The sequence below is a fragment of the Lichenostomus cassidix genome, chromosome 1 (genome assembly GCF_008360975.1).
Source record: "Lichenostomus cassidix isolate B80296 chromosome 1, HeHo_3.0, whole genome shotgun sequence".
Lineage (NCBI taxonomy): Eukaryota > Metazoa > Chordata > Aves > Passeriformes > Meliphagidae > Lichenostomus > Lichenostomus cassidix.
The window spans coordinates 45479924-45493173 of NC_139479.1; the positions used below are offsets into that span (position 1 = coordinate 45479924).

At 37.0% G+C, this 13250-nt stretch overlaps 2 long non-coding RNA genes across 2 annotated transcripts in view; one reads left to right on the top strand and one right to left on the bottom strand.

Annotated features, from left to right (window-relative positions):
• Window positions 1–13250, bottom strand: part of LOC146444611 (uncharacterized) — a 44101-nt gene that overhangs the window by 16145 nt on the left and 14706 nt on the right. The window contains exons 2-3 of the long non-coding RNA XR_014850002.1: window positions 11591–11746; window positions 4534–4680 (exon numbers count right to left, since the gene is read on the bottom strand). This is a non-coding gene — a long non-coding RNA (uncharacterized LOC146444611). The remainder of the gene's footprint in view (window positions 1–4533; window positions 4681–11590; window positions 11747–13250) is intronic.
• LOC146444612 (uncharacterized) overlaps window positions 1–13250 on the top strand; it is a 254396-nt gene that overhangs the window by 12294 nt on the left and 228852 nt on the right. The window lies entirely within an intron of this gene.

Genomic DNA, 13250 nt, shown 5'->3' on the forward strand with positions numbered 1-13250 from the left:
CTCCACATGTGCTGAGCATGTGAGGCCTTCGCCCTCGAGGCATCTCTGCCTCGGGGAGGTCGTTGGCCTCTGCTGCACCATGCGAATAAACATCTTCCATGGACACAACGCATAGACCCTCCTCGCCTCCTTTATCACCGCCGGTTGTGGAAGCAGACGAACCAGAGCTAGCCTTATGGCTCCCTGGCTAGTGAGAGCACAGTGTCCAGCCCTGGGACAGAGGGTTTGGAGCACTGAGGCGCTGAACCGGGCTGGGTAGAGAAGCTCTAGGGTAAAGTCTGCTGTACATCCTTTAAACCGCAACACTTGCCCCTCTGCGTTAGAGGAGGAGAGTGAAAGAGTCGCTTCAGTGGACATGTGGTGTCCAGCCAGGGTTAAACCATCACAGTACAGAAGTACTAGTAGACCAGTGTGTGTAAAGATAACACTCTACCATCTTCTCCTTAACTTCACAATCTTGGCAGATAGCACAATTGCTTGAATTGTTTCCAGGGTTTTTCGTGATTTGTGCTGCTAGGTAGAAAGCTATAGATACAAATTATTTAGATCTGCTCAAAATTAGTCGATTACTACTTTTTCCTAGATAGGCAAAGTTTAAAAACAATATTATAAACAAGGCATTATATTTATGCTTCAATTCCTAAAGTCTGTACAAATCCATACCAAAAGAAGATAATAATTCTTTTAATCCCACAATGACAAGTACATTTCCCATCAGAAATAAGAGTACTGTATACTAGGTGTTATAATGGACTGCCCGAAATAATTTTTGAAAACATTGTGTGCTTTCTGATGTGTGCACATTCATGTGATTTCTAGGAAAGTGCAATTATATTAAAAAAAAAAAAAGTTAAATGTATGAAAAAATATGAAGTAATTTTTTAAAACAAAAAATTAATTCAAAAAGCTTCCAGGCTTTAAAAATATTTTGGAACAACAGTAGGATTTTATAAAACAAAAGACTCCCTTCTCTTATGTCTCTAGAGAGATCATAATCACAGTCCCAATTTGTTATATATTTACATACTTGAATATCTTCAAGTCTTGCTACGTGTCAGCTTGCTGTAAAAACACACCTAATATGATAAACTGAAGTATTTGATACAAAAACCTAACTGCAGAAAACTGTATTAAACCAGGTTCATCTGACACAGGTTAGGTCTCTGAGACCTTCAAAGTGGAATGAATTCTCATTCTCACACAAGAGTTACAGAAGATGTGTGCTGGCTGCTGGTGAGCAGAATATTCTGCAGCATCTTAAACAGTATTAGTTTCTTATGTGTGGGCAAAAGAATCAAACCCCTGGTATCCAACTGGAGATGAGCTGAACTGTTCTCTAGTCATCACTGACTGTCCTGATCAGATTTCCATTGACTATAGTCTAGACTCAGACACCTCGCTCACATAAAGACTCTTAGGTATAGATATATAAAGACGTTTGAGTATAGTCAGATAAATACAGTTACTACTGAGCTGGACCCAACAGCTGAAGCTCAGTAGAATTCAAACAGAAATGTAGAAAAACAGCTTTTTTACTGTTAAATAAATGCTTTATTTTTTAATTCATATTTTTAAATCCACATTGCATGCACATTTAGTTTTTATACTCTGAAGATAGTAGTTTACAAAGTATGACCAGTGTCATATATTTTAATACTTTTTGCTGTTTATCCAGTCTGTACTTGTACCACTTCATGGCCTATTTCCCATTAACATTTCCAGGAAAGAAGGCATTCAGCTGCCCTTACTGCCTTTGAGAATCACTTCTCAAACCTTTCTGCAAGGAGAGAAATTGCAATTACCTTGGTTTGTAAAAAAAACTGACAGTTATAGTTGATTTTTTTCGTGAAAGCTAAGTTTATAGGCATCATGCCGCCCAAATCTGGGGGATATAATAATTTGAATTATATTATTCTGTGTAGAATTTCATCCTAGTTATCTGTGATGGTTTTAAGAATAAAATATTGTGGATTTCAGAAGAAGTGGTAATATTTCAAAGTGGCATAATTATTACAGAAGATTGCACCTCCTATCTGTGTGATCTGACAATGAAAAACAATCAGTTCAAATCAAGACAAGCCACATGTTTTACATGATGCTAAGAAAAATTTATAATCATCAAACCCAGACGTTTCTGGGTTATTAATGGTTCAGGTGTCCTAATTTTAAAAGCTGAACTCTTTCTACAAGGGTATGTCTTTCAAAGCATATGTTATAGGCAATATACCTTCATTTTTCAGTAGCTTGTCATATAACTCAGAATCTTTGTCATGACAATAACAAAACAGAGCAACAATAACAACAACAGCCAACAAAAAAGCGACAAACATTAAAATGGGCCAAAATTAGGACTGAGCTGTAAGTTTTGAAGATGTATAATACAGCAAGATCTAACACCAGAACTATCCAGGGAATGCTTGGATAACTTTAGGTCATCTTTATCCTGTCATAAGGGAACGTTACAGGTATACAAATTGTTCACAGAATTGCAGAATCATGAAGTTCAGATGTAACCTCCAGAGGTCATTTAGTTCCATCTGTGCAGAGCAGTTAAAGCTGATTGCTTAGAGCTGTATGCAGTAAGATTTTGAGTATTTCCACATATAAACATCCCACAATTTCTCTGGGCAACCTCTTCCAGCATTTGACCGCTTTCATATTAAGTATTATTCACTTTCTTCTTGAAAAACTACACAGCATGTTCCCTTTTCAGGCACAGTAGGGAAATGATTGCTTTTTCCTCAGCTGAAATGCATACAAGCATTGAAAAACAAGGTCACTGAAAGTTACTGATTTACTTGTCTCTTCATAACTGTTCAGTGTCTTCATTCCATGCTATTAAAATCAGAATTACCTCAGGTGTATGGAGTACAATGCCTTCATGGGAAGAAAGGGCATTATTAACCTTGAAAACTCAAACTAATTAAGTTGATCCTCTAGAACACACATTTCTTAAATTTTTGTGCATGGCTGTCATTTTCTTCTGCCTTCTGCTAAAATGTTTGGGTTCAGATCTGGGTGAGTGCAGGACTGGGAGACCAGTGCCAGAGAAGTGAAAGAACCTAACATGTGACAATGGTCAGCAGATGTTCTTATATGCCTGATACTGCCTAATGGTTCACCTCTTCATTATACAAAAGAAGTGAAAGAGAACAGGGAATTAAACTCTTAGACTACTTCCCCCCCCGCTATTTTTACCTTCAACTATATTTTTCTTTCTCTTCTTTTCATTTTCCTTTCCTTTCTTAGTTAAATATATATATGTACTTATTATATATTCATGTCTATTTGTTTATAGATATTAAACTGAAATAAAACTAAACCAACCTTCTATTATTAATCTGCAATGTTCTGTTTTCATGCTTTAATCAAACTCAAAAATAGATGTGGGAAATGCAAGGCAAAGGTCAACATCTTTATTCTGTTACAGCTGTAGTCACTCAAGACAAAGAAAGTGTATCTTTTAACGCTCTTCATTTTTCTTTTTTTTCAGCTTGCTGCAGTCTTTTTGCTTGGCTTTCAATAAAAAATTTGTTCAAACTCTGTGGGTTCTCTAAAGATTTCTAAATGTAGTACATAATTCAGATACTGATGCCTACAGCTTAAACTGTGTCAGCTAGAGTTCTAAAGTAAATGTTTGGTTCAAGTATTGCAAATAATGTTTGAGTTAACCAATCTTTATCCATTTCCTAATATTTTTTTCACATTCTGAAGTGTACTCCTATTGTGCATTTAAATATTATCTCATAACAGCAAATTATATGTAGCTTCCACAGTGAAACAGCACTGGTCTTGGAGATCTAGGTGCCAAAGAAACCTGTAATAAGTCATTTGCCAGAGATGGGCAAAAAGGCTGGTGAAGGCTCTAGAGCACAAGTCTTACGAAGAGCAGCGGAAGGAGCTGGGGTTGTTTAGCCTGGAGAAGAGGAGGCTCAGGGGTAACCTCTCTCCTGGAAGGAGGTTGTAGCAAGGACGGGATCAGTCTCCTCCCCAGCAACCAGCGACAGAACAAGAAGACATAGTGATGAGCTGTGCCAGGGGAGATCCAGATTAGACATCAGGAGGGATTCCTTTGTGGAAGGGATTGTTAAACATGGGAATGGACTGTCCTGCGAGCTGGTGGAGTTACTATACCTGGAAGAGTTTGGGAAAAGACTAGATGTGACTCAGCACTGTGGTTTAGTTGACAAGGTGGTGTTCAGTCAAGGGCTGGACTCGATCTCAGAGGTCTTTTTCAATCTAAATGATTCTGTGGTTCTGTGATTCTTACTTTCCCAAAATGTGAAGTTATTCCTTGTAGTATTAGATAAATACATACCTGATCTGCACAAATTCAATTGTCAAATCTTTTTAAATAGAACCTGGAATGTTTTTCAGCCCAGAAAATCATCACATACAAGTAGCTGGCTGTGGAGAAGGGAAAGCAAATCTTACACAAAAATAAAACTATATATCTTTTAAAGATTGCAAAACAGGTTTGAAACACCGGTTGTAAGGGCATTTGACTAGCAAAATAACTGAAATTCATCTTACCTCCTTCTTTTTCTTTTAGTACATTTAGTTTCATTTGTCCTTCCTCTGTCTTTTCTTCCTTTTTTGATGTCACTTTTGTCTTAAAATCTCTTGTATCATATTTATACCAATTTATTATTCTTTTTTTCTTTTCTGGAATCCCAGGCCCTGGAAACCAGAGAGAAAAGTCTGGAGCAAGGAAGACTTATCCTTGGTAGCAAAGGATTAGATTAGGGAAAAGTTATAATTCTACAATCATAGTATGATTTGATTCAGAATAGATCTTTAAGGAACATCCAATCCAAACCACATTACATGGGTAGGGACACCTTCCACTAGATTAGGGTGCTCAAAACCCTTTTCAGCCTGGCCTTGAACACTTGCAAGAATTGGATGCCCACAGCTTATCTGGGCAACCTGTTCTGGTGTCTCACCAAGCTCATAACAAAAAAAATATTCTTCTTCATATCCAGTCTAAATCTATCCTCTTTTAATTTAAATCCATTACCCCTTGTTCTGTCCCTACAGACCCTGGTAAAAAGTTCCTCTCCATCTTTCTTATAAGATCACTTTAAGAACTTAAAGGTCTCCCCTGAGTCTTGTGTTTTACAAGATGAACAACCTCAACTCTCTCAGCCTGTCTTCATAGCATAGGTGTTCTATACCTCAGATGAATTCCATTGCTGTCCTCTGGATGTCTTCTAACATGTCCATGTCTTCCTTATACTTGGTATTCCATAGCTGGACACAGCACTCCATGTGGAGGTCTCATGAGAACAGAGTAGAGGGGAAGAATAACCCCCCTCAATCTGCTGCCCACCCTTGTGTTGATGCAGACCTGGATAAGATTGACTCTCTGGGCTGCGAACATACATTACTGGCTTCTATCCATTTTTTCAGCCATAGGTATCATCAGTCCATGCCCACAGGGCTGTTCTCAAAATATTCATCCTCATTATACTGAGAGTTTCCCTGATCCAGATGCAAGACTTTGCATATGGCCTTGTTAACTTCATGAGGTTCACCTGGACCCAATCCTCAAGCTTGTCAAAGTCCCTCTGGAAGGCATTCCCTCCATCAAGTGCATCAGCTGCATCACTCAGCTTGGTGTTCTTTATATAAACAGCTCAAAATTCTCATAACAGAGGTGTTTTATTTTCATGTATAAAGTAGTTTTTTCATTCAAGTAAAGCAAGTTCCTCATAATGTGGAAAAGAGTTACATTAGTATTCTTCTACATTTAACCTCACTTTCTTACCTTATCCCCTTCATTGATTTAATTATAGAACTTACATGCTGAAGTAGCTAGACACTGTGAAGAAAAGCAAATTCTTTTATCTCATTCTTCCATGAAACTCCTTGTTGGAGTCACAGTGTAAAACCTCAGCTCAGTAGGAAAACATCTTTCTTGTCCTTTGATGTATTTAGATGTATTTATGGGTTTCCAAGTATCTGGTTTTGTTACGAAAAGAGAAAATTATTACAAATACATTTTCAGTGAAGCTGTCATCTAGGGACTAAAACCATCACTGGATTAAGATAGGTCTCTTTTTTTGTGTGGCTTGTGACTTCTTTACAAGCTGAAGTCTGTTCTGTCCCTAAGTATTATATGTCTTCTGTATATCTCTTCACAGTAATGGAGAGACTGGCAAAAGCACAAGTGGATGCTTTTGGATAACTAAAACCTTCTTTATGATAACACTCCATAAAAACTGAGTTGTTTTGTTTTGTTACTTGTAGAGTTTATCCGTAGAACAAAACACAGAATCTGTCTTCCTTTAGGCATCAAGATTAGATATTTAAATGTGAACAAGTCATATATCTTTTGCGGAGAGAGGAGTGAGATGTGTATTTCCATTGTAAAGTCTTTGATGACATTCTAAGATTGACAGGTAAAAAAGTCAGATGTACGATCATTTATATGTGCTTATTTTTCATTTCCCATCCAGAGGATGAAATTCATATAGTGTAGACCTCTGGAACAGATGCAGAATAAGTGAAAAATGCTTTCTTGAAGGCAATAAGATGTTTTGTCTTTCTCTTCATGTAAGCTGTTACATTGCCAGAAAGGACCTGGTCTACCTTTGGACAAATTAGGACTGTTTCCATAACACGCATTTGTACATATATGTGTTCTTTATGAAACTTGTTGAAAACTGTTCTTTCTGATATCAGAATGAGAATGACACTTTGAATTTCTGTTAAAAAAAAAATCAGAAAGAAGAACATAAGTGGTCCTTATCTAGGTATTGAGATGGGTTCTCCCCGCTCTTTGTCACTATATTTGGTGTATATGACAAAGTTTTGGTAGCAGGGCTGCTGCAGGGGTGGCCTTTGTAAGAAGAGGTTGGATGGAGCTGCCCAGTGCCAGGGACAGACAGTTCCTGATGGGTCTACAGTGGGCTTCAGTCTGTGGAAGAACAGGCTGCTGGAGCAGGAGAAAATTGTGAGGAAGAGGGTGAGGCAGAGAGGAGCTGATAGGGACTCATAACATGCAATTGCCCATCCCAACATCATGCATGATGCTTCATTGACACACTAGATTGCTCTCCTTACCTCACTTACTGAGTCTGGGCTGGGCTACTTATGCCTTGTGCCAGAGAGAAAGCAGGGCTTTGTATGCCATTGATTCAGGAAATTCTCTGGACACAAAAAGATGAGGCAGGTCTCCTAAATCATCATAATATACAAGGGTATGTCTATCTCATTTTCTCCACTCAGTAATGTTTAGTAAAAGGCAAAATAGACAAGCACCTACTTTAAAAGAAAAAAATCAACTGTCTCTACATTAAAAATTCCTATGAGATCTCAAGAAGATTTGCTTTGTATGATACATTCTGAAAGTGTGGCCTTTTCTTTTCATTATCTGCATGGAAGCTTCTGGTTGATGAACAGTATAAAGATGTGGTTCTTCATATCTGATGTCTAAATATGAATATATAAGCACTTAGACTTGACAGTTTTAGCTTCAAATACAGTTCTTTGTTATCCTCAGATGCCTTTTTCTCATTACTCCTCTCACAGAGTTGTTCTTGAATATAGCTGACACTATTTAAAGCTTCAAACCAGACTATCTTACCTTTTTTAAAACACTGTGACAGATGTGTAAATGCTTTAACATTTCCAGGTAAATATTTAATTCTAAGTTATTTTTTAGCAGTATCCTATCATTTAACTACTTATGGTGGTGTTGATGGTGGTGTTGATGGTGGTATTTAACTTCTTAAAAAATTTTCTGCTGAGAATACCCAGTGTGAATTATCAGGATTGAAAACAGTACACCTGGATATGTGAATATGTGAACTCACCCATAGGACTTAATGAATAGCAATGTTTTCAGCCTCTGTAGCTTTTTCAAATTCTATAGGCTAATATGTCAGACACTTTCAAATTTCATCTCAAACTGTGATCTATTCATAAGCAGTTAAGTGTATAATTTTCCTTTTGGTCCAGTTTGATAGCTTTTTTATTCAAGAAACAACATAGAATTTAGCCAATTTAATCTGTTTTTACACTATAGAAATGGAGAATTGATATGTATAAAATGTTTCTGAGTTATAACTGCTTTCACATTAACTGAAGTCATTAATATAATGGTAATAAAAGTCAATATTTACCCACTGACAATTCAAACTGTTCCTTTTGGTGTGCATAGAGTGTGAATTAAAGTCATTCTCACAGTTACGAAATTTTAAATACTGCACATTTTGTCTTTATTCTGTGAAACAATTTTGAAAAGTGAATTCACACTAAATCATCACTCCCAGTCCTCTCTATAGCAGAGTGAAACCTAAGGATTTAGCCAAGTAGTGGAATAACAGGTCTTGAACAGCAAACCTGAAGTGGGAATTGGCTTAACATTGTGCTCCTCATCTCCAGATACAGAGATTTAAAATACTTAACATCCTGAGAAATTCTCAGTCTCTTGCATGTGTCTCTTTGGAGTTTTATTGGAAATACGAGGACAGATTTATGTGAGGTAGAGATAGAGTCTTAAATATAGTTTTTTGTGCCTTCACAGGAAAGAAAACACTTTCTAAGCATTAACTCTCCTTTCTTGTGTTTAGTGAGTAGTGGGGAGTGTTTGTTGTGGTGGCAGTGTGGAATTCAAAATCCCTCTAACTGGTAAAGTTCAATCTTACTTCTGAAAACCCTGTAATATAAGACAGGGGAATTTACACTCTCCTTCTCTAAACTAAGAGAAATACCGGTGATAAATTCAAATGCTTATGCAAAGACTACGATTGTCATTCTAGACTCTGAGGTACCCAAAACTGTGTGACAGAACCCTAATTATTTATTACATTTTTAACCCGTGTGCAGTTATCTTGTATGTCACTGAACAAAAATGAACAATACAGTCAAGCAACAAGAGAAGGAGGCTACAGCCACGTGTGTTTGTGAGTGTGTTTGTACCTAGATGAAGGAGGTAGTGACGACTATCTTCAGCTTCAAATGCTAAAGTGAATGATAGGTAGTTCTAACATGTAGTGAAAGACATTGGTAAATCACTTCAGTGGTAATGCATTCTTTGGAAATAAGCCAGTCACAAATGATAATTCACTGTAAGTATTTTCAATTCTGCTGTTTCCAGAACTTGGGTTATATATCAGAGTCATCACAAGGGAAAATGTAAAACATTGTATTATTCTTAATAATTCTGAGACAAATACTTCCACCTTTTGGTTAAACAGTGTTTATTTCAGTGGTGACTGATTCTGCAGAAGTTTAAGCCTGTCTTGTAAGATTATTTTAGCAGAGTATTTTTATTGTTTTGGTGGGTTACCCTTGGCAAACAGCCAAACACCAACCCAGCCACTCATTCACTTCCTCCTTTATGGAGAGTGGGACAGAAAATAGAACTGAAAATCTTCTGGGTCAAAATAAAGACTGGAGACTGTTTATCAAATACTGGGGGAAATTTATTTATTTTATTGTTATTTTTAAATAACAGTAGGGAGAAAGCAAGGAGACAAAGCAAGACAAACATTAAAACAAGACATTTCTTTCCCACTCTGCCAAACTTAATTTCACTCATTCACTCCAGACTCCCTCCAGCAGGGTAGGGTTTAGGGAGAAATAAGTGTTGGTGTCTCCTCTTTGCCACTCCCTCCTTCTCAGTTTTCCTTTGACCTGGTGTGTGCTTTGCCATGGCTTATAGTCAGTCCTTTCTGGGGAAAAAGAAATCTGCTCTGGAGTGTGTTCTCCCACAGAATACAGTTCCCTCAGGAAATATCCAGCTACTCAAGCCTGGGTCCTGCCTTCCTCATCCTCCTCTCTAATCTTCTCCTCCTCCTCTGCCTTACCTTCTTCCCTTGGTATTCCCTCTTCCTTTCTTTTCTGCCCGTCCAGCATTTCTTGTCCTTTCTTGAACATGTTGACACAGAGGTGCCCCCAGGTTTCTGCAGTGGGTCCATTGCAGAGCCAGCTGGAACTCGGTCTTGCTGACACAGGGAAGCCCACCACATCTCCACACATAGGCCACCTTTGCAGCACCTGCTACTAAAACTTTGCCATGTAGACCCAATGGTTTTGTTCACAGGAAAAGATTCACTTGAGAGCAAAGTTTGATTTTTCCATCTTAAGATCCTTCTTCAAAAGCCTCTAACATTTCTCCTGTACTCGTCAAACCTTTTGACAAAAACAATGAATAGCAGTGATTTTTCTAGAGACCCTCCTACTCCAAATATGCACCATATGGTTAATTCAAGTAGTGCTTCTCAGTTGTCTATTAGATGTCTCCTTGTAAATCTAAAGGTCTTTTCTTCTTTTTCATTCTTTTGAAATCTTGATCTTTTAGTAAGATTTTATGAAGAAGAAATAGTGATTCCTGACCACCTTTTGGTTTGGTGGGTTTCTGTTTGTTTGCTTGGTGTTTGTGGGTTTTGCAAGTTTTGGTTGGTTGGTCTAGGTGTTTTTTTGTTTTTTTTTTAAATGAACCATAGAGCTGAGGTCTTTTTACATACATATTCATCAATAATTACTGTCCTGAGCTTCATATAATATGGTGCACATTGTAACAGATTTCAACTACTTTTTAGTAGCTAGATCAGTGTTGAATTTCTAGACCAATTGCAGAACATTTAGGTAACATTCCATTTCTCATAACATATCATATTTCTCATAATATAAAACTAATTCTAATAAAATTCTGGTAAATTATGACTGTACACACATAATTTACCTACATGCAATTTCATCTTTTAAACTAATTTTCCTGTCAGCTGATTTAAATATTTATGAAATATTAATAAATTAAATATTCCTGACAGCAGGGGAAGAGGAAAGATATTATCTTTTGCCTTTTTTTTGTTTCATTTTTGTCTTTTTATTTAAAAGAAAAAAAGAAAATTTTGTTGCTAAAATTCCTTGATACATCAATATTAGTTCCTCTGTACCACCAACTGGTGGGAGCATCCTGGATTTTAATTTGGTCAATAACTGCATAGTTGCTCCAGCAGTAGGTGAACTCTAAATCCATCAACTAAAAAAAAAAAAAAAAAATTGTGCAAAAATTCTGTTCTCTATTTCACCAAGATATTCAGTTTCAGTATGAAAACAGCAGGATATTAACCTACACAGCTTTTACGCCTTGGGAGGATTCTTGAGCTTGTAGGCACTGGAATCACTGTGTTACAACAAGCAACAAAAACTGTTTCAGATACTAGTATCACATTGTTCGGAATATTAATGGATTTTACATAAAGCAATAACTGCATTAAAATAAAAATTAAAAATTAAAAAATCCACAAAATTAACCTTAGGAAATTGGCCGGAGAAGTCAAAGTATTCCTCTCCCACTGAAGTGGAATAACATAACTACTAGATCATGCCTTTTATCTATTTCTTTTGTCTCTGGATTTTGCTGTACAGCAATTTGGTTTCAGTAGAAAGCCTGTTGGACTTCCAGTGAGGTCCTTTTTCTCCAAAACTAACTAGTGTGGCTATTTTATTTGAGATTTTTGTTTTTCAAGATGAGGAGCAAACTGAACCACCCACCTTATTCTAATTTCCTTTCAACATATTTCTTTAGTAGATTGCTAGCAATACCATGTCAGTAATATTCTGCCCTCCTTACCTTTATCTGCAGTTGTGTTTTAAGAGTGTTCTCCATATATCACTGTAAGCACTACAAAGGTCTTGTCAAGAGAAAGTTTTCAGGTTCTGGATGTCAGCTACAGAGGGGTTCCACTTAGTTTACTATCTTCCTTGAGTAAAAGTGTCCAAAAAGATCCTTGGAAATAAAAAATAACAAAATTATCAAAAATACTTTGATTGCTTTTTACTTAAATTAAAACATCTTCACATTTCACTTTAGTGGAGTACATAACGATGAAAATGTATATGCTCTATAATTGTTAAGGATTCAGCCATAGAATGTTTATTTTGAAATATTTATTTTTCCATACAAAGAAAATATAATGAAACAAAAATAAAAGGCAAATATGCAAGTACACTGAATGGTTTAAGATCCAGAAACAAAGCATATAACAACCACTAGAGCAAAATCTTCTTTTCTCTCAAAAATGTAGCAACACTTTTGAATATTTAATGTTCTGTTGGTGCCTTTCTACCTGCTCTAGAGCTATTAGTGTTAATACAAATTGCAGCTTCTGAAGCCTCAGATGTTGCATTCAAAGCTCATTTTCTGATGTCATTAAAACATGGCTTTTTGTAAAACTGATTTACTTTGTTTTCTAAAATACTACTCACAAGGATGTTTTGACATAATTAAGTCAATAACATTACTTAGAACCTCCACATAAAAATAATTATTTCATTGTCAAATATTATGCTGATGAATGTAGACTAATGATGTAATTTGCTTCAATTACAGGTTTTTTTAAATGAAAATTTTGTTACAGCATATAACCTTAAAGGCTTATGATTTCTTAAAGGCAGAACTGAAGGAAAATAAGTCCATAATTTGGAAAGAAACTTACTATTTATGCATTTCCCCCATCTTGGGAAACTCAGGATCAGTATTTCAAAAATAAAAACATTGCCCTCCTTGAGGTTCCAAATGCTTTCTTTCTTTTGCTCCACAAAATTAAGCAGAAAGCAAGCTGTAAGCTCTTGTTCTGTTTAACATCCTGAAATAAATAGTGCCCTTTAATATAGGGGTATAACCCACTCTTGTGCACTCAGTACCATGCCTAGACACTTTGCACAAGGGAGATATTACACCTAACATTTTTTAACAGAAAAAGTGATAAGCTTTTGGCAAGTCTCATGTGGGATTACAACATGCCACGTGTAATGCTCTCTGAAATAACAGCATCACTGTCTTTCTGCTAGAGGTGCTTAAAAATCTTAAACTGACAAGTCCTTGAGCTGATCCAGGCTTCAGCAGTTCATCCTGTGTGTAGTTCCTAATTAAGACACTATGGCATGAAAATTGTTCTTCTACCTTGAAGCATATTGCATGAAAACAGATATGCGTGGATTTATTTTATACTGTCCCCTGTCCCTGGTAATCCCTAGCAGCAGAACTGCCCCGGCAGGGGCAGAACAAGCCTCTCTTGGGTAGCTGGGGCAGTCTTGGCCAGTTGGAGCTGGCTGGAGATGGCTGCAGCTGGTTTCCCCAGCCCCCATGTCACCCAGATGGACCTGCTGCTTACTCAGGGACAGTATCCTGAGAGACTCCGGGGTGGGGGAACAATAACTTTTTGTTTCACGGGGCTGGTGAGAAAATCTCACCACTCCCACAGGGCCCCCAGAGGCAGCCAGGAGTTGAT